The sequence below is a fragment of the Diprion similis genome, chromosome 1 (assembly GCF_021155765.1).
Source record: "Diprion similis isolate iyDipSimi1 chromosome 1, iyDipSimi1.1, whole genome shotgun sequence".
Taxonomy (NCBI): Eukaryota; Metazoa; Arthropoda; class Insecta; order Hymenoptera; family Diprionidae; genus Diprion; species Diprion similis.
This window is the reverse complement of record NC_060105.1, coordinates 15,523,370-15,550,173: the sequence shown is the minus strand read 5'-3', so window position 1 is coordinate 15,550,173 and position 26,804 is coordinate 15,523,370. Positions and strand designations below refer to the sequence as shown.

At 38.5% G+C, this 26,804-nt stretch overlaps 1 long non-coding RNA gene across 1 annotated transcript; it reads right to left on the bottom strand.

Moving 5' to 3' along the window:
* Positions 1-1,781: 1,781 nt before the first annotated feature.
* Positions 1,782-26,129, bottom strand: LOC124406038. The gene is made up of 6 exons (XR_006929150.1): positions 26,119-26,129; positions 15,972-15,979; positions 8,732-8,743; positions 4,459-4,469; positions 2,487-2,492; positions 1,782-1,936 (listed from the first exon to the last, which is right to left on the bottom strand). It is a non-coding gene; the product is annotated as an uncharacterized LOC124406038 (long non-coding RNA).
* Positions 26,130-26,804: the final 675 nt, after the last annotated feature.

Below are 26,804 nucleotides of genomic sequence, written 5' to 3'. Positions count from 1 at the left end.
TTGTTTAAAAATGGTCTTTAAGTTGTTGAAAAATTCCATCACTGCGATTTTATTAAAACCAAAGAACTTGGCTACACCGGTATTTTCCAGTTTTAGCAAACTTAAGTTTGCATTTCTTTTCCAAATTCATGCATCCAGTCTATACCTGGCATTTTATTTTCGTTCCATTTCTCTGGATACTTCAATTTTAAAGCCGCAGCGTACTCGTAATCCATTTTCCTAGCTTGAATTATTGCGAGCCCATGATGCATTTTACAATATTTGTTAACGAAATCGATTCAAAAAGTGTCTTCTTTTACACTGGCAGAAATTTTAATGCACTATTAGCTTTTCCGCGTACCGAAAATTACAATAAAATGTAGCATTTTGGGGATAATCCAGGTAGAGTTGCAAAAAGTACAATAGCGAGTAACGAAATTCAGAGTTGATATCTTCTCTCGTAATAACTTGTAAGAATGTTTGACTTTGACCTAAAACTACTAATAGTAGTTCCAAGTCTGTATATCCTAATTAACTATGAACTCGAATACCGAAAATTACAATAGTGCTTTGCAAATAGCGAAATAAGATGTTTCATGTTTTGGTCAACTTATAGCTATCGTTTTGAGCTCGAATAGCCAAAATTACAATAGTGTTTAGCAACGAGTAAGATAAGGTTTTAAACGATTTGGTACCAGGGCATTCCAATCTCTTGTAACGCCCGAAATGTACCGACCGTTGACGAAGAGATGAACAGTGGAATGATATCACCCGATTACGTCCAACATTCTTTATACTCTCATGATAAAAATCGATCCCTAGTCAAAATCAGTATACACTAAAGTACTAAGTGCATTTGAAACACGGAGAAATCGTTTGAGTGAGCACTTAGGCCAAATACGATTAGTATAAGAAGCTGTACGAAAGCCGTGAACACAAAGGAACCCCAGCAGTAGATACAGTCAAATCGGCGCAAGCGAGTATCAAAAAGTGATAGCTATAACTATATTTAGTCCGGTCAATTTAGACCAAAAAACAATAATAAGGTTACATAAATTCCCAACAAGCTGAAAGTTGGTATAATTGTTTTTTTTACATTTTTCAACAATTTTTTTTGTGGGAAAAATAAGAGTTATTCGAAAAAAAATTTTGCGACTTTTTCCTTGTTTATTATTTCTGCAAAAAACATTTTTTACATATTTTTCACGCCGCATGGTGGCGCTGGAGAAGCTCCCGCGTCAGGTGCTGTTGTCTCCGCAGTGGTTCGCGGCACGCAGGAAAACTCACTTCAACGTCAATCTGAAAACAAATACGCAGTGTTTTGGTGAATAATATGATATTTTGAAGTGCAGTACGTAGGGATTTGGAAAAAAATTGATTTTTAAAAAATAGGCACGCCTTTGAAATTGATGAATGATTTTTGAGCAAAATTTCTCGTCGAAAATAGGCTATAACTTTTTTTATTATTAAGATATCGAAAAAATCCTACGTAGTTCACTAGATAATCTATTTTCATTAATACAGTAAAAATTTAACGTCGATCGGATAAAAATTGCTCGAGTTTTGCTGCGTGCCGCACTCAAAAAAGTGGTTTCGAGAAAAACGCGTTCAAAGTTTTAGGTTTGTTAATTTATGTTGTGAATTGAAAAAAAAATTATGTACCTTCAATTAGCGATGCCGGCACCATATAGCTGGCCTTCAAGAAGCAAATCACTGTCTTCTGAATGTTTCCTCGAACTTGTCGAGGCGTTTCTTGCTTCTTTTGCAGCGTCTGTGAGCGAGCACTCCGCCAGTTGGATCCGCGCTGCGTCGGTCTAACGCAAAAGTTGAAACAATTTGGGTCGATGATTATCCCCAACGTCTCCAGAACTTTCATGAGGCATCTCAGGCCATCATTGAACACTAATACCGCGATATCAGTTGCAATATCAACGATTTTTTTGCCTCCGGAGTAGGACTTTAGGGCCATTGCCCAAACTGATTTATTGTAGCTTTGGTTATTGTTTTGCGTATAGCCGCCCAAACAACACTGCAGCAAATCGTCCCTGCTCAAATTTTCGAAGATTTGCAGGACCCCAAGCGACGCGGAACGCCACACCGCTCCACAACATATTCAATATCTACGAAAATAATTATTTTTTCGACCTGGGTCCAACGGCATCTTAATCTTAAGGTGCATATAAAGACCCGTTGTACACCTCGAAAACGCGGCGATGCAAAACTCTTATACCGCTTAAGCGATCAGAGTGACACTTCGGCAGTTAATGCTTTATTTTGGCAAAAAGTGGAGCGTCTTTTTACTTTTCCAAAATTTTGAAAAAAAATGTACAGATTAGTTACCACCCACAGAAATTGGCTAAATTTTCACAGTTACACTGAATTGATCGAACTATCCGGTATGATGCCACTCGGCGGTGATGAAACACACATTTTGAGCCCAGTCCCATTAGATTTGATGGTGAATTGACGAAATGGCAGCTAATCTGGTTTTCGATTACGAAGAACACCAAAATCTCATTTACGCGACATTTGTTACCGATATTACGCACATGCCGGTAATGTATGCGTGTAATGTCGGTAAGAAATTGCCGGCATGCATGAAAGGTCGGTAACAAATATCGCCAAAATGAGATTTTGGTGTTCTTCGTAATCGAAAACCGGATTAGCTGCCATTTCGTCAATTCACCATCAAATCTCATGGGACTGGGCTCAAAATGTGTGTTTCATCACCGCCGAGTGGCATCATACCGGATGGTTCGATCAATTCAGTGTAACTGTGAAAATTTGGCCAATTTCTGTGGGTGGTAACTAATCTGTAAATTTTTTTTCAAAATTTTGAAAAAGTAAAAAGACGCTCCACTCTTTGCCAAAATAAGGCATTAATTGCCCAAGTTTCACTCTAATCGCTTGAGCGGTATAGGAGTTTTGCATCCCCGCGTTTTCGAGGTGTACAACGGGTCTTTATATGCACCTTAAAAGTATTTTAGATTTTTTTAAATGGTTTTCAAAAAATTGATTTTTCGAAACCGTCACAGTGGTGTTACTCCTTAAAACATAATTATAAATAAAATTTGAAAGTTCCCCATCATTACCGTACTTGCAAAAAATTTTATTCACGGTTGAAGGTAAAAAAAAATGAGTTTTTCGCGATTTTCAGCAAAACGGTAAGTTTTATCATAAAATTACCCCGGACAAAAATTGTAGGTCATAAAATTATCTATAAAATATGTATGAATACTTTTTTTCTAAGAGCCACCGTTTTTGAGATATAACGATTCAAAAAGTTGTAAAAGTTGTAATCGTCATAATATGCATGAGTATGCCGCGTATATACATCTCTGGAGCTGTGATAATTGTAAAAATATTTTTCTATCGGTGATTGTAACTTACACTTAAAATATAAAATACACATAATAAGTATAACTATAAGAATATCAGGTAAAATTAAACCTAGTTCCTTATTTTATACGCCAATGTAACCTTGAGCCAACATCTGTCTCCCGTTCAATTATGTGCGTGGCTAGGGTCTTATACCTGCTGTCAGTGTGTCCAATAAATGAAATCGTTATATCTCGAAAACGGTGGCTCTGAGCAAAAGAAGTATTCATACATATTTTATAGATAATTTTATTATCTACAATTTTTGTTTGAGGTGATTTTATGATAAAACTTACAGTTTTGCTGAAAATCGCGAAAAACTCATTTTTTTACCGTTGACCTTGAATTAAATTTTTTGCAAATACGGGAATAATGGGGAACTTTCAAATTTTATTTATAATTATGTTTTAAACAATTTTACCAACTTTCAGCTTGTTGGGAATTTATGTAACCTTGGATGTCTAAATTGACCGGACTATCTCATATATTCATTTTCTTTCAGATCATCCAATCAAACATAAAAAATCTGTTGCTATAGCTTTGTTCGATCGTTGTCTTAAGATATCTAACTCTCAATTTCTTTTAAAAAAATCTAAAACTCGTTGAAACAACTCTTACTGCTAACGGCTACCCTCTTAATTTCATTAATGATAGTAAAAAGTATTTTTTCTCCAAATAAACGAATTACAAAACTGACCGGATTTCGACAAAAAATGGTTCAATCTACTTCCCTGGTCACGAATACATCGCAAATCTAACGCATCGAACAGCTACGTGGACGTCCGTACCACCATGAATAGGCAACTTACTACACATCGCAACGCGAGATCAACAATTTCTACACACTACTCACCAACTAAGAAGATCTGGAACTACCGAAGGAAATTAGCACATACAAAAGACCGTAAAGTCTTTCTTCTTAGATGCCGTCAATTAGGGATTATACCAAAATTTTTACTATTTAAATTCAAAAATTTAAAACATTTATCTAATGAGAAAACCTTTGCTAGAGCTTTACGCATCCTACAACAAAAATCTCTATCTCTGGAAATCAAAAAATGCTATCGGCAAGAAAGAGTGTTGACTAAAGAACTTAACAACAACATAACTAACTTTCTTTCAACTAAATTCACTAACCTGGAGTACAGGAAATTCAATCTAGACATAGAGAAAGCTAAACGTCTTTTTAACGCTATCAAATCTGATGACAACAGCAAATTAAACAAACTTAAATCTAAACAGGCCCCTAAAGCAGTTTCTACGGATGAATGGTTAGTCAACTTATCGAATACAAATTTACCGAACGAAATTAAAGATACTTTGGGCTGGGTCCATTTCAAACCACCCAGCAAGGTCGGGACAAAAAATTCAAACGACTTGTAAATAATTTATATGATTCTTTGGGTAATTTAAGGGGACCCGTATTTGGTCATTTTGCTCCAGAAAAATTTTATCTCTCTGCACGGCTATTACCATTTTTTGTCAAAAACTCGTTTTTACAGATTCCGTAAATTTACTGTTTTTTTAAAAGTGCTATAACTTTTGTACAATTTAACGGATTTGAGTGACTTTTTTTTTTCAAAATGTGCGTATTTTTATTTTCTTTCAGAAAATCACAAGTTTAGAAAGATCGACACAAAATCGCCGGAGTTATTCAACGTAATGTAAAATAATCCTAAAAAATTCAACCCCGATTTTCGGGAATTGCATATTTTTTTTCACATTTTCTCTCACCAATTTTTTCTCGAATAGTTCTTTAAAGATACTAACTCGTCGCACAAGTTTCGTTAACGGATTAGTTCTGTAAAAAGAGTCATGAATTTTTCAATATCACGAATTTTTTATATTTTCAGGTAGCTTATATTTTGTACTGTAAATCGATTTCTTTATGTCGCTACATTGTTTCTTTCTGTTTAATACATATGTTGTTATTTGTTTGTTTATGTTTGAAGCATCTCATACATCGTCAATTCATTTAAATTGTTGCTTCGTCAACCCAAGGGTGCTGACTTGTTCTTGTAGTAAAGGTACAGTTCGTATTTATACAGGGTGTCTCTAAATTGCCTCCCACGGACTAGTCAGCGTGATACGTCGCTAAAATCCAACCGAGAATTTCTTTACCGGAACCTCGTACGACGCATAGTTTTTGAATTATAAGCGATAGCGCTAAGCCAATCCGAGTGCAGCTTTTCGTCTGGATTTGCCGCCACGGAAATTGCCGTTTTGTTTGTCTCGGTAAATTATGATTATTTTTTTACGAATTAAATATCGGCACCGCTAGCGACCAGTATTGTCGCCGCGGTATTGTTGCCGCGGTCCGCGGTGCTAGTCTCACACATTTTTATTTTCACTTGTGATGTGTGTTTCGTAGTATAATTAAGCTGGGGATGCTCTTTTGTTCACACACACGAGTGCCCGCCCGTATGTGTGCAGCTAGCAACACGGACCGCGGCAACCTTTTTTGTAGAACGTTTCATTTCCTACAAAAACGTGTATATGAATTCTCTGTACGACGCGTCGTTATCTAGTTATAAAAATCACAAGAAGCAAGAACTATTTTTGCCATGTTATTCTTATGGAAAGTAGAAAATCGCGATGAGGCACTTCTTAGTATTAAAATTAAGAGCTCCCATTTCAACAGGCACCTTTTTTCGGTATGCTGAACAATATTTTCAGTATATTTAAAGAAAAAAAAAAAAATATAGTCAATTTTTTTGATATGGTCTAATATAGATAGAATAGATATATAGATATTATATATAGACACGAACTGTACCTTTACTGCAAGAACAAGTCAGCACCCTTGGGTTGAAGAAGCAACAATTTAAATGAATTGACGATGTATAAGTTGCTTCAAACATAGTTATAGTGAATTCATGTTTATTGTAATATTGAACTGTTTTGGGATTAATATAGTCTTATTTTTGAATGGATTTTTCATACTTCTTCTACCCACTTATTTCGTCGTATCATGTATCAAACAGAAAGAAACAATGTAGCGACATAAAAAAATCGATTTACAGTACAAAATATAAGCTACCTGAAAATATAAAAAATTCGTGATATTGTAAAATTCATAACTCTTTTTACAGAACTAATCCGCTAACGAAACTTGTGCGAAGAGTTAGTATCTTTCAAGAACTATTCGAGAAAAAATTGGTGAGAGAAAAAAAAATATGCAATTCCCGAAAATCGGGGTTGAATTTTTTCGGATTATTTTACATTACGTTGAATAACTCCGGCGATTTTGTGTCGATCTTCCTAAACTTGCGATTTTCTGAACGAAGATAAAACTACGCACATTTTGAAAAAAAAGTCACTCAAGTCCGTTGATTCGTTCAAAAGTTATAGCACTTTTAGAAAAACAGTAAATTTACGGAATCTGTAAAAACGAGTTTTTGACAAAAAATGGTAATAGCCGTGCAGAGAGGTGAAATTTTTCTGGAGCAAAATGACCAAATACGGATCCCCTTAAATTACCCAAAGAATCATATAAATTATTCACAAGTCGTTTGAATTTTTCGTCCCGACCTTGCTGGGTGGTTTGAAATGGAACCAGCCTTTATCTCTCGGTCCCAATCATGGACTGCCATATAAAAATGTAAACTTACCGATAGATGATATTGTAAGCAGCGTCGAATTAGCTCTCATTACCAAAGATGGCATCACGAAAGATAAGGTTAGATCTAACATCAGCAAACTTATTGGTAACAGAATCCATGAAAATTCTTATGAATCATATTTTCAAAAAACAGCTAAAATAAGACAAACAAAAGAATTCTTAAAACAGCATGATCATCTTGTTATCACAAACGCTGACAAAAGGAATATAACCGTCGTCATGGACCAGATTGATTTTAAACAAAAATGCCAACATATTCTTAATGACTCTAGTACATACATGCTTATCTCTTGTGATCCCACCAACAAGATACAAAACCGAGCCAACGATCTAATAAACTTATGGCAACAGAAAAAATTTATAGATTCAAACACGGCAAAAAATCTCAAAACACACAACTCTCTGCCTCCTAAGATATATTTTCTCATATCAATTCTCCAACTTATAAAATTTCCAGATATTGTTCAAGTATACTTTGGCTACAGAACCACATTGTTATAAACGTAACATTAAGGAAATGATCAATATTTATAACTTTGGCTACAGAACCACATTGCTATAAACGTAACATTGAGGAAATGATCAATATTTATAAGAACAAAAATAATACGGTTAATAGGCGCCCAGATATTCAACTTCTTAGCCATCTGTACTCTAATATTGAACAATTAAACGAACTTACCTAAGTGAAGTTCGATTGTAATTATATTACGTCGCCTCGTCCTCTAGGTTAAAAAGTAGTTGTTCAGAAATGTAATTGTTGCAAATATGTAATTATATTTGCTTTAGGAACATATGTTTATGATAACAGGTACAGTAATGTTCATCGATGCATGCACTGTGGCTAACTTTATTTTTTTAACTTTTATTTCTTTTCTACTCGTATTTTATGTGCATATGGCCGATGAAGCAGTGTACAGTAGAAATGGGAGAAACTACGACGACGGCCTCTCGGCGCTGTCATCCATACAACCTCTGAGATCGCGAGGGCACGAATAACCTCTTTCACAAAGTGCATAAGCCGTCAATTTAAGTATAAATATTTAATTTCATCACATTTATATATTCTTCGAGTCTTAAATTGAAAGCTTATGCACTTTGTGAAAGAGGTTATTCGTGCCCTCGTGATCTTAGAGGTTATATGGATGACAGCACCGAGTGGCTGTCGTCGTGGTTTCTCCCATTTCTCCTGTGCACTGCTTCACCGGCCATAGGAACATAAAATACGAGTAGAAAAGAAACAAAAGTAGAAAAAATAAAGTTAGCCACAGTGCATGCATCGATGAACATTACTGTACGTATGTTCATAAAGGACGTATATTTGTTGCACACTTAGATATATTAGATTCAGTTCTTTGGTGTTTTTATATATTTATATACCTATGTATCTGTTTATATAGGTATATAGACATCTATATCTATACGTATATATGTATATATATTGTAACGTGGCATTTCAGAATGTCTCGTTACAAGGCTAAAAATCTAAAGGAAACTACCGAAAACGCGTCCCTGGCGGGGTACTCCAAGCAAGCTCGATACGATATAGGCGAAAAATACTAGTTACTAATATTTTCTGTACAAATTTTGTAATCCCGCGCTTCGGCGCAAAGCTAAACAGGTACCGCGACCACGATCATCGAGGGATCAACACGTTTCTTTGATTCACCGAGGGATCGACAACTACCGAAAACTACAGTTCCAGCCACCGACGAATTCAGCTACCGTTTCGTAATCATGAATCTCCCGTACAACTTTGAATGCCTACTTTTTCGGATGCCGTAAGTTCGACATCAAGGGCAGACCGCGGCCTGTCGTTCACCGACTTACCGGCCAGGAGCCGGACCGAGCCTAAAACACTACGTCCAAAGTTGATAAAGCCCTCGTCCTGAGGATCGACGCAGCCTCCCTGTCAGTAAGGGCTACAATCATTGTGAGTCATGGTCCACGGACGATGAGGTGCTGTAAGCCGCCGTGTGACTGCATGGTCTTCGTGATATATCGTGGGCAGTTGGCCACTGCCTAGACGACGAAGCCGGTGGAGGCAAACAATGTGGAGTTGCACTCCATCCGGTAACCTTCCGGAGGTAGCCTACGTACCTGCCTTCGTGGAGGGAACCCCCAATGACAAGCAACCTGGACCGTACGACGCAGCAGACGAAGAAAAGTACGTGTGATGTCAACTACGCTCATCTAGCGGTAATCGTCGATAACGCGTAGCCGATATTCGCCAGAGGGATGACCCAATTATGGTGGGGATTGAATGACCACCGAAGGGGAAGAAGAATCACCTGACGACACCGGCGAGATCGCTGATCCGGACTCCGAACTCTGCCTATTCTACGCTCAACCCGCCAGGAGACAGCTTCGCTACCACCTCGCTCTCGTTTAGTTAGAAATCCTCAACCTTATCGCTTATTCCTCTGCCGCTATCGCTATCGTTACCTTTTTCGCACCCACTACCGTTTTGATCTTTTAGCTTCACTCCTTCCTTTAGCTTCAATTCCTTCCGTTAACTTCACTTTCTTCCCTCTTCGCTCTCTTTAAGTTTAATTTAATTTAAAATCAGTGCCTAATCTCGTCACCGACTAAGGTAAGGCTTTCGCCTTTATATCGTACCGTTACGAAGTTGCTCTAATTTCTGTTTCTCTTATCGTGTCTTAATTATCGTTTTGGTTGCATCGAATGATGCCAGTATCTTTGTGAATCATGGTCCACGGACATTGAGGTGCTGTAAGCCGCCGTGCGACTGCATGATTTCGTTTCGTAATTAATTTCCGAAAACTATCGTGAGCGACCTCGTAACTACCGAATATCTTTTGTATTTCTGAATTTTCTTTGCTTAATGCTTATCTTTTGTATCTCTGATTTTCTTTGCTTCTCGTAATTTTATGCTAGAAACGCTTGTGTAATTTCTACTGTCTATCGCTATCGCTATCTTTACTTTTCTTACTAGTACTGCCTATCGCTTTGTATCGTATCGCTTGTTTTATATTATTTGCTTTGTGCATGAAATTTCATATCGTATATTGAGCTACTTGGAGTACAGCTGAGCGTAGATTAAGCCGCTAAATACTACCGCACCTTTGTTTTCTATCGCTTATATTGATTTACATTTCTTATTACCTTGTAATATTTTCTTGTTTCCCGAATATCGTACTTCTGTGTTATCTTAAGTTGCTTATTGTAACCAGGTGTATTTAGTGTGTTATTTTTACTCTGCAATCCCTTCTCTAAACCTCTCAATCTCGTATAACTTTTGTATTTTCTCTCGTTATCGTAATTTCGAATTTCCTTGTTAATTTAATATCGTAATTTTGACTGTTGTAATTATCAAATCGCTTGCTGTGAATAATTCTTCCGTATAAGCTTCCGATATTTGTGAATCGTATATCACTGTCAATCTTTCTCGCTAATTACCGTTTGTCGTAATTTAAATATTATTTTCTTGTCACTATAGTTCTAAGCTACCGTCAATTCCGTCAACTACCGATTTTCGCTAAAGTTTCACTCTTGCTTTAATGTAACAATTCTCGTAGTGCCGCTTCTGAAATTTTGGTAAGATCACGTCGCCCAGTGACGTCTAGTTTGAGTAGACTTTTTGCATTATATCGCTTCTCTCGACCTACGATTAATTTCTTTTGCCAACTATCATTTTGTGCGAATTATCGCTTAGCTTCTTTAACCGAAAATCTTGTAAATCACTCTCGTTGACTAAATATCTTTTGTTAACTTTCTGTAACAAATTGACTAATCTACCGCTTATGAACTGATCAATAATATACGACTGATTGGATTGTTGATTTACTTGATTCGAGCTTATTTCTTGATCTCTTTATTTTCCTTATTTCCGTAACTGTTGTAACTGCCTTTGGATACCGCCACTCTACCAGTTCGTGTGAGTACCTGAGCCTAGCCAGCCATACAACGGGTTCTCTAATTATTATTATCGTATCGTATCTTTCCCTTTCCTCTAAAAATTGACGCTGAAGCGTCTGGCGCCCAACGAGTATCTTTTCGTATCTTAAATATCGTATCGAATAATTGGAGAATCGCGCCAAAGTGTTAACGGTAAGTCCTCGTCAGAGGGTAACAGAATTTAGCGTCACAATATATATATATATATATATATACTGGGACAATCTCTAGAAACTATACAAGAACTGCGCATGCGCAAATTTGAATCCACCGTCCGTGCAGTCTGGCCACCCCGAAACTCTGCTGTCAAACTCCACTCTGTTTCTGTCAGCGATGTAGTTCACATGCATTTTTGAGGTTAGAATCTCAAGTAATTGAGATAGTCACTCGGAACGGCTTGGGAAGCATTTGCTATTGAAAATAGATTGTTCAAAGAACGGTCGGAATTTAATGCTGATGCTCTTTGAAAATTCGTCCTATTCGATTGAAACAAGAAATCTGTTCAAATGTTGGGTGCTTGGAAGAAACGAAGCAGTTAGGTGGGGAAAATTTATTCAATCATTTTCATTACTTCATACATTAAGAATAACAATGACATTTTTTTCTTTCAACAGAAAATACAGCCAAAATAATAGCTTCTCTGCTGTTCGCTGATGTCTTCTCTTCCCATTCAATTCATGACACATGCAGAGATCATCGGCCACTTTTGTTGGTTGGCAAAGGAAGTTGTAGATCTTACGGTTTCTTCCGATTTCAAATCTAATCTAAAAAAATCTAATCTGAAGAGTAAAACTCGAAAACATTCTGTGACACAAGTTAAAAATCAACATTTTCAAAATGTGCCTCAGTGTCGCAATTAACTTTAAGGATAATCATGTTTTAGAGTAATGTTCAGAACATTCGTATGAAAATATTGACTTATCGGATTCAACATCGTACCCCTTGTTCCTTTGAAACGAATGAATATCTAATTTTCAACGGAGTTCATGAAAATATTCACTTAAACCTAAATCCAATACAATATCTTGTTCATAGTGCTCCGAACAGTATCCAGTAACATGAATATGCGGAAGGAATCCCTCTGTCGCAGAAACCGTTATAAAGTTCTTTGTTTTTAACTTGTGCTACTAGATAACTTTTGCATTGCAGATTCCATTTCCAATCTCAGGATGAGATTTTTTTGTTTCTAACAGTGTTAACATGGGATGCAGAATTAATTGTAATAAATGGAGATACTCAAGCTTTCAGTCTCAGTGAAGGACCATTGTAAGAGTATATAATTGAATCAGGTTTCAAGCTATCAATAAGTTACCGGATAACTCCCTGATAAAGATTCATCATAAAAAAGTTAGCCAGCAAGTAAGTCCTATTGTAGACAAAGTGATCATTTGTAACGTGTACTAGTAAGTGAATGCATTCCTTGGACCTGGCTGGGGTTGAACAAGGCTCAAGCACGGATGATAGCTGCAAGTAGCTAGTCAGATGATACTGTCGATTAATATTGACTTTTTAAAGACATTTTAAATTGAAGTTATCCAACATTTTTAGATTGAGATTGGTTCAGTTTACACATCAAAATTCATCCCTGGAATCTGATTTAACACTTGAAACACTATTCATTTGAATTGAATACCAAGAGAGTGAGAAATAAAATATCAAAACTGCCGAAAATAAAATTTGAAAAATAATGCCCGGCCAATAATACTGCTTGGATTACAATGGTGCACGGAATGATTGCTCTGTAAAATTATTTAGCAGCAATTGTTGAATAACAAACTTATTACTATTGGCTCGATAGATCTAAAATGATCGAATATTCAGACACCACGATCTGTAGCGTGTCGTGCTCTTCAATTTTGTCACGACTGATGTTCAGAAGGTGGCGATGACCAGAAGAAATTCCCTCGGATACCTGTTGTCTGATGGAACAACGGAACAACCAGGTTCGATGGTTGGAACGGTGGCACCAATCGAGAAACTAGGGTCCTAGCCACCAAAACGTTTTGACCATCAGGTGAGGTATGATTTTCATCCTATCATCCAAACTTGAAACTTTAAGTCTGTCAGAACAAACGAATTTTATCATTGAATACATGTGAAAATATTGTCATATGCAAATATCATAGAATCAGAAATTTACTTACACGCTTCGACGCCTGACAACTTTAGTCTCGCTTCGATGATGGTTGTTTCCCACTTGAAAGAATTAAAAGATATTATTATCAAACAAGAACTTCTAATTGTATTGAATACCAGTAATTTTCAATAAATTGCGACAGAAAAACGAATTGCTACTTTTTGTACTCCCAAGCTTCGTGTTTTGAGGTACACCATTTCTTTTATTCCTTGTCACTGATTTTATTTCAATATTTCATGTTCATCGGCACTGATTACTGGCGTCCGGAGCACTGCACTGTAACAAATCTACTCCGGAGCTACCTTCTACTGGGTTTCAACAATCCATTTATTTTTAATTTCATGTAAATAAAGAATCTGTTTAAAACAACACAATATTTTTACTCACCTGCCTCGGTTTTATCTAGACTCCCACTGGTTGATGACGTTCCACATTTAATTTCAGATTTCTTCTTTCAATAAATAACTGATCCAATTTCTGTAGCTTTTGATATTTGTTTCTCCATTGACGCCTTTACTGTGTCGATTAAATATCTTCTAATATCAACTACGGTATTTCTGAATGACACTTTTTTTAGAAAATTCACGATAAATAGGAATGAATATCAACATAACCTCACTACGCTACTTTACGCGCGAGATATTTACAGCCTTGTCACATTTCGTGTACGTTGGTCCCCTTGGTTAGCTGACGAAAATTACGCTGCGGGGCAATTTCGCTGACCAATGAGATTGAATTATTTGGCGCATGCGCAGTTCTTGTAAAGTATCAAGAGATTGTCCCGGTATATATATATATATATATGTGTGTGTGTATTTTATACCCCGTCACATGATTTGAATATCGCTCTCCTTATTTTCAGAATGTCGAAAAATGTAACGAAAACACGTCTGGGGCCAATACTCCAAAAAGAACAACTAATTAATTTCTAAGTGAGACTTAACTATTAAGCTTATCCCTGTCTTTTTTTATCTTTGTATCGCACTACGAGAACTATCTTCAACGACACCGCTTCGAGGGAACTGAATATCGCGAAGCAGAGGTCACGTACCGGGTCAACAACCAACTATCGTCAATTGCAACAGATCGGATACCGCCAAGTCAACTTCAGATGGATGCCTACCTAGGTTGCGTACAGGGTCGTGCGTGAAGCACAACGAAGACCTCCGATCATTTAGACTTATCGGCCAGGAGCCGAACCATCGCTACAACGCCACTGCCGCATGGATGCATCGTAGACGGCGTACAGGGCTGTGCGTCAAAAACATAATCAAGCCTCCCGTCACGGTACTTATCAGCCTGGAGCTGAACCAGCATAATACCTACTGTCTCGCCTACTATACCGCAGAATCACAGCTGTCTACAAACCTACGATTATCAAAGGTCTGCATCGTGAGGACAAGCCCGAGAAACAGTGGTGGACCACGCCAGACTGATGGTCTTAAGGATGGGAACCCTGCGTGTAAATCATCACCATCAGGAAGGCTCGGTGCAACAGTGCCGTAGGGCCCGCACCGAGTTGCAGTACCGGAGAGATAGTCAGCGCGGGGAGTACTAGCACTGCATAAGTTGACGACGCACCAATCCCGAATTCTGCAAAGTATCGATACCGCAACAGTGTGAGTAGGATCATTCTTCTCGTCGTCGTTCCTAGATCTTCTCGCACACATCGATACCGCAATACCGTGAGGGGTAGACCTTCCCCTCTCGCGAGTACCGCAAGCAGCTGACCATAGTCCTCCCACATATCGCTCGACGGATCGATAATTCTCTACATGACAACGTGGGAGGAGAAGACACCCAGGAATGGACTATCGCCCATCTACACCTGTTGACCCGTACCACGTGACCCTCTGGCCCAATTATCGATCACCGAACACCGGAAAAGGATCACGTGACGAAACCTCGCCGAAAATCGACCGGGATCGTCAGGATCGCCGCTCGTCTCTTCACACTCGACGTCCAGCTATTCTTAACGACAGACGTGCTTTCGCTACGAATATTATCGCTTTTCTCTATTTTCGCTTATACATCTAAATTCAGTGCTTTATACCTGTTCTCTACGCTTTTCTTATATCTTCTATTTTCGTAAGTGAGGTTTTTCTTCTATCTATTTTGTGAAGCCACAAATTTACTTACTTTATATTTCTTTCTCTCTTTTCTTACCTATTATCGATTTTCTCTCTTTTATCTCGCAGTTTGCTCTGCGTGAGCCACGTGGGCTCGTATCGAATTCTCTTCTTATCTCTTATCTTATTCTCTCCCTTATTATCGAATATTGCAAGTAATTTCGCGACTGGTTAGTTTACTATTATTTGTAGTGACTATTATCTATTTCTTTGATTTATCTTGTTTGAATGATTTTCATGATATCGCTGAATAGCAGCGCCTTACTTATGCTTTTGAAGCATATCTCTGAATACCGTATCTTATTTGAATCTCTAATTTATTGTTCTTAGTAGTGATTGTTAAATCAATTAGCTTATAAAGTCTCTAATTTTGTCTCTTATTTCGTTTCTCGCTATCTACTATCTATTTTCTCTCTGTATCTCTTTTATAATTTCTCAAATATCCTTTCTTTGATTTCTTAATATTTTGCTGATTGGAATGTTATCGAATATCTTTTGGATTTAATTATTATCGAATATCTTGGAGAAATTATATCGTAAGCGTACCGCGTGCGCGATCTTATATCGCTGCGCGGTATAGCCGTTGTTCTCTTTTGACATTGGAGTATTGTGCCGTACCGAATAACACCTTTTTCACCGCTTTCTTTGCTAATACCGCTGTTACGTAGTTTGTCCGTAGATCTCTAGTTTGTAATATATCGCATTATACTACTTTTCTCTCTATAATACCTGTTCTTGACACGTCAAGATATCTATTTCTTGTTTATCGTAATTATAATATTTCGTCATATCGCAAGCTAGAACCTACGTATTTCTCTCATTTCTCTTGTAATTTCTATCGTAATTTCTCTTGTAATTCCTATCGTAACTTCTCTTGTAATTTCTATCATACTTGTTTTATATTATCTCGCTATACCTGATTATTTCTGACTTCGCTTCAAGTATCGAATTATCTAACTGACTTGTAATCCTTGCCTTTTCTATTAATTGTTATATCTCTTGTTGTCGATTAATTGTAATATCTCTTGCTTCTCGATTACTATAATATCTTTTACTTTTCGACTAACTATAATATCTCTGGCCTTCTTTTGCCAATTGTATTTTCGTATCTCCTATCTATTATCGTGCCTCATTATTGTTACACATTGCTGCGATTATTCTGTATTTCTATGTGATCATATCTTTCTCGCCATACTATGCTATTTGACTTGAATTGTAACAATTAGTTTAAGAACCTTAGATTGTGCATTGCATGCTAGCCTATTTCTTATCTGCTTTGTAAACTTGCTGATTGTTATACCGAGTAATAGTATCGCGATCACCCGCTTCATACCGCTAAATTACTTGAATAATTGTACCGCTACCGTGTTATCTCTGAATTCACTTTTCTCTGGCTGTACCTAAATTTCTCTGCTTGGCTTTTCAATACAATTGATACTATTACCATTTTCTCTAATATTGTGTTTTATCGAATTGGATACGACCCATCCCCTCTACCATTATCTTCACCTGCTGAGTGAGCTGTGCAAAACCGTCGTAGAATCTGATCTATTTCGTCATATCGTATTCTCTAATTATCGTATCTCTGACGCTACTGCGTCTGGCGCCCAACACTTATCTTTTTCTAATTATCGTTTTATTCAGTGATCAGGTCAGTACCTGCGCCGTAGGGTAGCGTGATTATCCCTCCCTCAAGAATTATCTCTATTTTCCTTTTTAAATAATAATCATATATATATATATATATGTCGGGGGAAGGCCACGAAACGGAGGAGAGGATGAAGGATTAGCAGGATTTGCAGCACGTCGAGGTTTATTAATTGCGAAAGCGTGATGATCCCAACACGACTGGTCAATTCGTTTGCTTGACCGAGACTGCTGATTTCATTCAAGCGTTAAATAAACAAACAATTTGTTTGTTGCTAAGGTTCTGTAGCAAAGCTATATTCATAGCATGCTGAACAACGCTTAACGCTCGATACGGCGGATTCATTCAAAGTTCCTCTTTATTCTTCTCCGACATATATATATATATATTTTTTTCAGTAATTTCGATTTTTTTCGCATTTTTCAGGATTCAATATATTTTCCTATATAATCTATACAATTGTTACGGTACAGGGGGACGGCAGTCCATGTACCCACCCGATGGTGTTGGTTCGGGTGATATTTTTTGTAGGTTCGTAGTCGTCGCCGTTTTCGTTCAGGGAACGGAAAGGAAAGAACAGTAATTACAGAATGATTATAACTTTTATTTTGATTTGGAAATTGAGTGAGGTCGATGAGGAGTAGTTGAGACAATGGTTTTGGGGAACGGGAGTTGAAGTTGAATGCAAAAGGTAAGAGCGTTGGAATGAGAGTGAGTCTTTTGCATGAGAAAATGAGCGAGGATACAGGGTAGAGGGGGATCGAAATAGCAAGGTAAGGGCGATAGCGAGTGGTGTAAGCCAAGATGGAAATAGGATGACAAGATATGGAGCGTGGGAATGGTAGGTAAAGACAAGCGTCGAGGAAGGTGGTAGAGACGTGAGGCGGGACGTCGGACGTAACACAATCAATAAAATATATTGAATCCTGAAAAATGCGAAAAAAATCGAAATTACTGAAAAAAAAAATTATTCAGTAAAAAAAATGGATAAAAAATTACCGTTTTGCCTGCCCACTTCAGTTTTGGTTGGGATATTTTTCTTATTGCCTACAGAATTTATGTAATTTTTTTCATAATTTAAAAAAATGTCCGATTGACCGTTTTCGAAAATATCATCTTAAGGGGTCAGGGGGCGTCAGGGAGCTTGGTAAAAATCTGAGAAAAATTTGGAGATGTTATTTTAGGTTAACGAAACACCTTCGGTCATTAAGACTCAGATTGGAGAGGGTGAGGGTCAGACCCTTGTCGAATTGACCTGGAATGCCCCATATATATATATATTGTAACGTGTACGCTCTTCTCTTAAGCTTTGCTAGCGAGAATAGCTCGTTATGTGGGTGTCTTTGCCTTCAGACTAAGACTTTAGTGTTTTATTAAATGAAGGAGCCTTCTAAGATAAATCAAACACGGCATAAGAAAATAAAAGCTTGACTCGATTCGTCTAAATTCCTGGTGACCCAGACTCTGAATTAACGGAGCTGGCTTGGTTTTAACAAAGGTTTTTCCTTTGTACAAAATTTCGGAGACACTGTTCTAGCACGGTGCTCCCTTCTAATTGATTTTAAACAAATACAATATAACCTACAGACCAGTGCTCGAGGAGCCGTGGCTGTCTGTCAGATAGTTGGTTTATCGCTTCGGGTCAATTGTATTGCTACGGGAATGCCCACCTCGCAATTTGCCTTATCTTTTACACAAATTTATTTTATTGAATAAATGGCAAGTTAGGATACGTTATATATCTTTCATTTTTAATGATAAAAACAAAAAAGTTTATGTTTTACAAACAAAAGAAAATACAATATTTTAATTGTTAGTCTTAATGCTAATTTGCGTATTTTATCGCTTTAAGTTTTTTTATAAGTTTGAGCTGCACCAGCGCTATGCTAGGTGCACTCCTTGACTTGATTTCTTTCCTTTTTAAAGGTTTGAGCTACATCAGCGCTTTGCCAGATGCACTCCTTGACTTTACTTCTTTCTACCTTTTGAGTGACACAGCGCTTTGCTAGATGCCCTCCTTGAATTTACTTCTTTCTACCACCGGAAACGGTTCTTCAAGGGACGCGTTCCGCTTTTTCTAGACGGTCAGTCTCTATTGCTTTGAGTCAGCTGGCCAAGCTCGTCACTTGTTAGTGGGGCGGCTGTAGGCTCAGAACTACTAACTATTGCCTCATTTCGGCCGCTATTTATACTAAATTTGGATCAGGTGTCGACGCTGTGTTGTCTACTCCTGCGTGACGGCTCGTCCGTGTTGCCTCTTGTTGATGTACGTGTCCTGATCCTCTAGCTTCACACAGGTGAGGCTCTTGACGTCATACTTATGTATGTCTAGCTGACTGGCAGGTCAGCTGACCGTTACAAAATATATATATATATATATTTCTAAGTTTCAGCAATTTGCGATAGGGTCAAGTATAGAATTTGCAAAATTTTCCGTTTCCATTGAAGGGCGATTGTAGAAACGTGCAAAGACTTCAGAGTCCTTGCTCCAACCAGCTGCTTTCCTAATCATTTCAATATTGACTCCTTTTCTGAATGCAGTTGACGTTGATGCATGTCTGGTACTATGTGCTGTAAACAAGCTCGTGTCTACCCCACCCTGTTCTAATGTTTCTTTGATCCATCGACTGATGGTTGCGACTTTTGCTGCATGGTGAGGTTTTTTTATAGTGAGAAATAATATTTTTTCATCTTTGGGACGTATAGTCCTTGTTGTTATTAGGTATTGCTTTAGGGTTGTCGCAGTACAAAGCTCTGGTTTGTTTCTAAAGTAAGGTATTTGAAGGAGTGGTTGACAACGATTTACTCTGGAAGTCCTTATTCTCTCTGTGATCATAATCTAAATTTCATCTTCTGATTCTTTGATATTGTCTAGGCTGATTTTGCTTATCGTTTGGATACGTTGACCAATAATCAGGGCCAACAAGGTTACTAGTTTTCTTGTCAAGTCTTTGAGATCAATCTTATCATTAGGCCAGAGAGAGGATAAAACTTCAGAACTGGTGTAGGCTTCCAAATGTAATCATACTTTGTTTTTGAGGCTTAAGATTTGAGATTCCTTTAAAAAATCTTTGAACTTGAGGATCGCTACCTATCTCTTTTATAACTATAAGGGATAATGCAGATCTATAAGTATTTAGAGTACCATAGGATTTCACATGTTCAAATTCTTTTGCTAAAAATTCCATAACTCTTGTTACAGAGGCCCCGAATGGGCATATGTTCCTTGTTTTCCAGAAAATCCACCAGCGTCTTATCGGTTTTTTGTACTGTTTCATAGTTCCTGATGATTAAGAAGCCAGTATCATTGGTGTTGCTCCATCTGGTACTCCCCTTAGTGCGAACGACTTCCTGATAATCTCCCCACAACCAGGGTAAGGTTCATCGGGTGCTGTTTCCTGAAGGGTGAAATTAGTAAATCTTTACTTGGTTTGAAGTATATTGGATCTGCGACTAGTTAGGATTTTGAACATAGGAAACCAAGGTTGGGTAGGCCAATTTGGGGCTATCAAAACTCCTTCTACTTTATCCGTAGTAATATTTTCTAGTCCTTTGGTAATGATCGAAAATGGTGGAAAGGCATAAAAATAGTACTTTGACCAGCAAGCTGTGACCGCGTCCACAGTGATGACGTGCCACAGTGATCTTTATGCCAAGATATGAAAAATGGGCACTTTGTATTGATATTTGTAGCAAATAAGTCTACATCAAATTTTCCAAACGTCTTTTCGATCATTCTAAAGGCTTCAATGTTCAATTCCCATTCTGTATCTTCCCTGACTATACGTGACTCAGTATCGGCTTCGGTGTTCTCCTCTGACTTGATATAAGAAGCAAAAATCCAGATGTCGCGTTCTTCATACTACTGCCAGATTTCTCTACAAAGGTTGCTCAACTTTGGGAACTGCACACTGCCCATTCTATTGATATACGATATTGCTGTTGTGTTATCGATACGTAGTAATATTTCACATGAGGTTAGTTAGAGGTTAGAGGCAGCTTTCAGCTCTAAATAATTTATGTGCTCGTCTTTTTCCAGAGAGCTCCACCAGCCATGTGATTTATTTCCATCACAGAAAATACCCCAACCTGTCAACAAGGCATCGGAGAATATTTCAATTTTAAAATTATTGTTCTTTACTGGGTCAGATGTTACTGGAATTTGCCTAATCCACCAGTCAAGATCTGAATGAAGGGAGTCTGGTAGTTCCATTGTTTGACTGAGATCATCGTTCGAAATTTTCAAAGCCAAATATTTTTGCCTCTCTAATCCTTTAGTGTATAAAGGTCCGTATTTCACAGCTGGGCAAGCTGCTACTAAAATTCCTAAGAATTGAGCTAGCTCCCTAATTTTACAATTTTTCTTGTACCTACATTTTTTTGCTATACTCGATATACTTTGTTTCTTCCTATCTGTTAATTCTACTTTCATTTCTGCCGAGTTTAATATGAAACCAAGAAATTTACATGTATTTGACGGTTTCAATTGACATTTTTCAAGATTCAGTAAAAAAACCTAGTGATTCTAATAGAGATTTCGTCTCCTGGAGGTTAATTAGGCATTTTTTTCTGATCTACAGATTAACAGGAGATCATCTAAGTATATCACTGATATAAAATTTATGGATCTTAATTTATGCACGACGGGTTTCATTAGTTTTGTGAAAACGAATGAAGCGGTACGAAGTCCAAATGGTAAACATGTAAATGCGTACAAATCACCGTTGAAACGTAATCTGAGGTATTTTCTATGGTTTTTATCTACAGAGACTAAAAAATACGCGTCTTTGAGATCCAAACAAGCCATGAGACAGTTTTTAAGTATGAGACTTGTGGCTGTTCTCCGATCTTCCATTTTAAAATGAGGGTGAATTATATGTTCATTGAATTTTTTCAAATTAAGTATGAATCTTTTTTCACCATTTGGTTTATCGACTAAAAAGTAGGTTGAAACATATTGGCCTTTTGTAGGATTGCATTTTGAGATGGCTCCCTTATCTAATAACTTATTAATTGCTATTGAATAATTTTCGAGATCCTGCTTATATAGCTTAGGTTCTTTTGCGATGGAAGTTTGTTTGACCTTATAGGTGAGAGGGATTTGATATCCACGTAACCAGTTCAAAACAACTTGGTCTGAAGTTATACCTTTCCACACATCGACGTAATTTTGTAATCAACCAGCCAACATATTTACATTCATTGACGAGGACGACGGTTGCTCTTCTCGTACGACTGCCTGCTCTTCGCATTGCCCCCCCCCCCCCCCCCCTTGCGTTGCGGCGTGTTGTAGTTGTTTTTGGGAGGGCCCTTCCAGTTTAAATGACCAGAACTGTTGTGACCTTTGGGACGAGGTGTAGTGTTGACTTTTGAAATATCATTACCAGAGAAGCGACGAGAAGTTGTGTACGATTTGGTCAGGTCCTTGCTGGAGCTTTCTGCGGCCTTCTCGGATTTTATTTTTTCGGTAAAATTGGCACCAAAAAGTAGGGAGTCTACTGTGCTTCCGGCTACTATTGTTTTTACCAGTGGATTCAACCCTGGAGTTATGAAGAAACATCGAGTCATTGAAAATGTGTGGTGTAGATCTGTCAAGATTCTGGCAGCATCTCCTATAAGTGAAATTATTTTTGTTGTTTCAGCCGGTAAATTTTTGCTTTTCTCCCAAGATAAGACTTCAGTCAATGCAGCTCCTATTGCTGTAATTCCTGAACCAAGTTGATTTTGGGTTAACATGAGACAGGCTTTATTTTTAGTTTTCTCAACGGCACATTTTAACTAATTTTCCCTCTTTAAAGCCTTTCACCCGGCGCGGCTTGGGTCAGAGCTGCCGGGGCTCAAGAATCGATTCGACAACAAATTTATTTAATTTTAATAATCCACGCAATGTTTGGGCGCCAGTTGTTTTAACGATAAACAACAACGATCGACTTAAGCTCAGGGAGTGCGAGTGAGTTGGAAGACCCAGTGTAGAGAGAGAATGAAGAAGGAAGATTCGATAGACAGGATGAAATTATTTTTACTTACAGTTGTTGTAATTTGTACGTTTGGCACTTTATTCTCGATCCGGGCTTCTCGGGGATCCACTCTTTCCTGTACCCTTCACAAGATATTTAAATAATCAATGAAACAAATATGACAAATATAACACAACACAAAGTCTTAGACAGACGGTACACTATAGTATATGTCCTCACAAATCAAGGGTTCGGCGCAGAGTCTCTTCGCTAGCCTCCACGTGTCCGCGAGAGCCACCGGTACGCATATTCGACACGTTTCCGATTGGTCTACTTATTCACTAATTAAAATTCGGGCGCGTAAATATGAATTTATAATCGATCCTTATTTCCTAAGATTCCCGAGGAGCCCCGGGTAATGTGCTCCGACGGTAAGGCCAATAATCGACATATCCTGTCACAAACATTTGGTAGCTGTCTTTTTTTAACGAGATAATGTTCATTGCTGATTTAACCTCTGGATTAATTTGTGGCACTTTCAATAGCTGACAATTTTGGGTGATCGGACATTTTTTAATAGATTTTGCTTTATTTCCTTCGATAAGCCTTGTTTCAGTATGTATGTCCATCGCTCGGCAAGCGCGGCGTGAATTGGTGGTCCGGTGAGGTTATCTTCTGACAGATTCTCACCTAGCAGTTCCAGTACGGATTCATTCAGATGTTCTTCCGAATTTTCTTTGTTTTCGATTACCTGTGTCGTATCGGTCTGCCGGCTGCTACTCTGAGGTGGTTGGGTCTGAGAAAATGTGAGTACCTGAGAGTCATAGGTTGGTTGTCCGTGATTTGGGCTTCGGGATGCTCTCTGGTGGCCAAGATTGGAAACACGGCTAGAGTATGACGCCTCTCTCGGATGACGGTCGCTACTGTCTCTACCGGTATCTTGGTTCTGTCAGCTGCCGCTACGAGGTGGCTGGCCTGACAGTTTTGTTTTGAATAGTTCTGGTTTGAATTTCGAGATGCCCTCTGGCGATCTGGACTAGAATCTCGGCTAGAGCATGACGTCTCTCTCGGATGACGCTCGCTGATCTCTCTACCGATATTTTGTTGAAAATGGTCCGATCTTTGAGATTGTTCGCTACATGAACTTACGGATTTTTGCCTTTGACTACGATGTGACGAGCCACGCGGGCGTCGCTCAACACCTTCTCTGTCAGGTGTTGTTGAGTCATACCTTTTCTTTGGACGTCGGTGCTGTGAGGAGGTATGGCGTGGGCTCGATGAGTGACGCCGTTTCATTTTCCTCTTCAAATCCTTTACTGCTCACCACAGCTTTACATTTTCTTCTTCTAGATCCCTCGTTGACTGTTTTCTAGTTTGGTACTCAGATTTATCTGAATCTGAGTCCATTTTTCACTCACTTTTACAACTTTCGATGAGGAAACGTGTGTGCTGGACCGCACAGAAAAACGTAATGAAGATCGGGCCGCGCGCGGAGCGCCACCAAGCGAAAAAATCAGTTCCGCAGACTTTAAGGCCCCGCTGACCTGGCATGTCATATATATATTTCGTGACGTCAGAAGCGGGGAAAACGCCATTACGAATCCTGCGAGAACGGAAGCACGAATCTTACTCGGGAAATTTTTTAATTGAAGCTTGAATAAAAGTGTACGTGGCTAACTCAGTCACTGGTCTTGCAAATTGCTGATAATGTTTATAATAAAGAATAATGAAGTGAATAAAATCACGCCAAAACAAACATGGCCGATCGGAGCTACCGCATGTTGAATATTCACTGATTGCACTGTTTCACAATTTCTTTCACTCTCGCCAGACAGTTAGCCACGTACAAAAGCACTCACTTTATTCGGGAAAACTTATACTATCAGTTATTTTTTTGCAAATATGGCACGATTCGTAACGGCGTTTTTCATGTGACAGCAGCCCGTTCATGGTCCACAAGAAGTATGTCTCGATCTGTAACTGACATCATTGGTTGGATCTAACAGAACAAGCCAATGAAATCAGCGGCCTTAGTTCACCGTTCAACGTTCAGAGGCGCTGCACGCATTTATGACGTCACGATTTGATATTTTCAAGTCAGGTCAGCGGCGCCTTAAATACTATGGATTGGACCGAGCAACTGACGTTACTATCTTTTGACCTAGAGGACGAGGTGACGTAATATAATTTTCTAATCTCAAAAATTTGGCGCCATGACTACATGAATCAGGCTCAATCCATAATTTCCAATAATTGATCAATATCACACCTTATTACCATATATCTGTCGATCGATATCCGTTAAAAATCACTTCCGTCCGTAATGCCGTACTGATAACACCTAAGCAGGCACTGGTTGTCAATTTTGTGAGTAATCCGTATACATATTGTTCGATCTCTGCTCAATTCAAAACTCACTTATGTTCTTTACCATGTAAATTCTAAATTTTGAAAATGGAATTTATAATTCTTATATGTTATGTAAACTCGCAAATTAGTCCATACATAACCTCAAAACGTCACCTTACCATGTGACTTAGATAGTTGTAATAAACAATATCTAAACAGTATGTTTTTTCTCCAAATAAACGAATTACAAAACTGACCGGATTTCGACAAAAAATGGTTCAAACTATAACTATAACTATTGCAGTGCACATGCGGCTTGGTAGCACACACACACCGACACAGCGACGGCTCCGCCCTATTGCAGTGCACAGGGTTCTAGTACATGACGCATACATAAGCACACGTCCGTATCTCCGCATAAATCATCAGGTGCGACCGTACGTCACCACGGGGTACAGCCGTATAGCTAAATAATACTCTATCGCATAGTAAAGGCCCACGAATACTCCTTTATAGTAGAAGGAATAGTCGTCTCTTCTCCACCGTCAGCACGAGGCACCTCGTGACCTGCTGCTCGAATCGGTGCATTGTCCTCCCATCTTGGGAAACCACTACACAACTCAACCAGAGTCGACATATCTCTGCCACTAAGCTAAACAAATAATTCTGCGATCGGAAAATAATACGTACACTCTCTAAACCAGTATTCTGATAGTGGAAGTCACGCTGGCGTCCACGGGCACTTGGAAGGTCGTAGCCGCAAGACTCATCACTTACAGGCCATCCATTCACTCACACAAGGTATGAGTGAACAATGGCTTGAAGGTGATCCGTTAAACGGTTTATGGTCTACCGTGAACTTGCGGCATTGAGTTGCCTGATGAAAAAATGAAAGAGCTTAAATATATCATCGCAACCACATATTGTGACGTGGTATTTTATACCCCGTCACATGGTTTAAATATCGTACTTCTTATTTTCAGAATGTCGCTAAAAAGTACCGAAAACACGTCTGCGGCCAATGCTCCAAAAAGAACGACTAATTAATTTCTAATTGAGACTTATTTATTAAACTAATTTTCTGTCTTTTTTTATCTTTGTATCGCACTACCAGAACTATCTTCAACAACATCACTTCGAGGGAACCGAATATCACGATCTACTGTTCCGCCTACTATAACGCAAAATCGTGGCTGCCTAGAAACCCACGGTTTATCGAAAGGCTGCAACGTGAGGACAAGTCCAAGAAAAAAGTGGTCAACCACGTTGGACTGATGGTCTTAAAGATGGGAATCCAGCGTGTAAATCATCACCATCAGGAAGGCTCGGTGCAGTAGTGCCGTAGGGCCCGCACCAAGCTGCAGCGCCGGAGAGATAGTCAGCGCGGGGAGTATTAGCACTGCAACAAGTTGATGTCGGATCTATCTCCAATCTTCCAGAATATCGATATCGCAACATTGTGAGTAAGATCATTCTTCCCGTCGTTGTTTCTAGATCGTCTCGCACACATCGATACCGCAATACCGTGAGGGGTAGACCTTCCCCTCTCACGAGTAACGCAAGCAGCTGACCATAGCCCTCCCACATATCGCTCGACGGATCGATAATTCTCTACATGACAACGTGGGAGGAGTAGACACCCAGGTATGGACTAACGCCCGTCTCCACCTGTTGACCCGTACCACGT